The sequence below is a fragment of the Anastrepha obliqua genome, chromosome 2 (assembly GCF_027943255.1).
Source record: "Anastrepha obliqua isolate idAnaObli1 chromosome 2, idAnaObli1_1.0, whole genome shotgun sequence".
Classification (NCBI taxonomy): domain Eukaryota; kingdom Metazoa; phylum Arthropoda; class Insecta; order Diptera; family Tephritidae; genus Anastrepha; species Anastrepha obliqua.
Window position 1 is genome coordinate 27,020,624 of NC_072893.1, and position 2,001 is coordinate 27,022,624.

Here is a 2,001-nt window from a genome sequence, read left to right on the forward strand (position 1 = left end):
CTTAAAATTTATATATTACTAGCATTACCCAGTGGGCTTCGCACCACTATACATAACATGTTTTTATTATATTGAATCGTCTGGCGTGCTCCCCAATTGGTGTTTTATCGGCTTTTATTATGATTTTGTAGCCATCGGTAGGCATCAGATCGAGTGCCACTTTGAACAATTTCACCAATTCATTGTGTTGATGGAACATTGTTTGCAATTCATTCGCGATTGATCTTCTCGTATTCGACGAAATTGCTGTGCTGATCTAATTCACGATTCTCATCACCAATGAAATATATTTGCAAAAATTGATGGTCACCATCTGGGAATGGTAGCAAAGACCCAGCTCTATGGTATATTTGACCTTGAATCTGTAAAGTTCGAGAAATATGTATAGATAACGGATCTGAATTTTTAAAAACATTGAACACATTGTTTATTCCAAACGAAGTAATAACCTTAAACGTCGGCATAAATCCATCTCTTACTCGTATAATATTTGTAGCTCCAAAAGATGTCATTTGAAAGCATGAATTGTATTTTTTAATGTTTAAGAGGAAATGCTTCGACGTTGGTGAATTGCCAAAAACCAATGAATGCAAAGGTTCTGGCGGAAGTTCTAGCACCGGCAATTTGACTTTCCCACCAGCACAGCACATACCAGGCGTTTCGTTTCTGAATTTAATTGCTTTGCAATGTATACATTCTATATTCATTTGGCCAATGTAGGCATGCATGCTGTAATCAATGGTGGCTTCGTAATTGAAAGCCGCGCCTTCCATTTGACGTATATCATAAACGGACGTACGGCCACGACGGTTTCTTGGTGCTTCACTATTAACCGACTGATTTCTCCGTCTGTGTCGTTGTGTTTCCACTTCATTTCGTCGAACACGATCTTCTCCACTTTGTGATCTTCGATTTAACGCTGTAGCATTTGATTTACGTGAACGTCTGCCAATCTTTGCTCGTCTTGCACGTGGCATTCTTTCAGTACAGTATATTACTAATTGAATGTAAAAGCAAAACATTGAAAATTATTTCAAGTCATTTTAGACGAAAATATATAAAAATAAATTTAATTCAAAGTTCAATGTGTGTACGTGGTTAAAACAAACACATGGTTAACACTTACCAAAAGTATGTCTGTTCGCAATGAGAGCACGATATAAAAGAACTCAAAGCACATAAGAGAACTGTCAACTGAATTCCAACGACAGCAAATTAATATTAACATAATACACTTACAACCACAACAGTACAACAGAAACGCTCATAAGCGGCTGTGTATTTGTTGTTGTTTTTCCCATATAGGCATTTCGTATGAGAGGAAACCATTACTCACATAAAATGTCATAACTCAGGAACGGCTGCACCGATTTCAATCAAACCACCTCCTCAAAGATAGAAAAGAACTCTAAAATTTTTGTGTCAATCGGTTCGGCGGTTCTTGAGTTATAAGATTACCAAGGAAATGTAACTTCTTTTTATATATATATAAGGTTGTCAGAAAAGTCTTGCGGTATTTCCGCAAGCTTGTCTTTGCAAGCGCGTAGTTCTAGTTGTATTCGTCGCATCGGTTCACGCTAGAGCTTTTTGGAAAGCTCTTTTCACGTGCTAACAGGTGTTTGATTAATTGTTTTTTGCTTTTAGTCGTTCGTGAGTTATAGCGTCGCAAACATGGAGCAAAATATGGAGAAAATACGGCATATTTTACAGTACTACTACGATAAAGGCAAAAATGCATCTCATGCGGCCAAAAAAATTGTGCAGTTTATGGACCCGATACAGTTTCCATTTCCACCGCACAACGCTGGTTTCAACGTTTTCGTTCTGGTGCAGAGGTGATCGAAGATGCGCCACGGTCCGGAAGGCCTGTCGTCGAAAATTGCGATAAAATCGCTGAATTAATCGAAAGACACCGGCATAGTAGCAGCCGTAGCATCGGCCAAGAGCTGGGCATGAGTCATCAAACCGTTATAAACCATTTGAAGAAGCTTGGATTCAAAA

At 38.4% G+C, this 2,001-nt stretch overlaps 1 pseudogene; it reads right to left on the reverse strand.

Annotated features, from left to right (window-relative positions):
* Positions 1-505: 505 nt before the first annotated feature.
* LOC129236804 (uncharacterized) lies at positions 506-977 on the reverse strand (annotated as a pseudogene).
* Between the last annotated feature and the right edge of the window lie 1,024 nt (positions 978-2,001).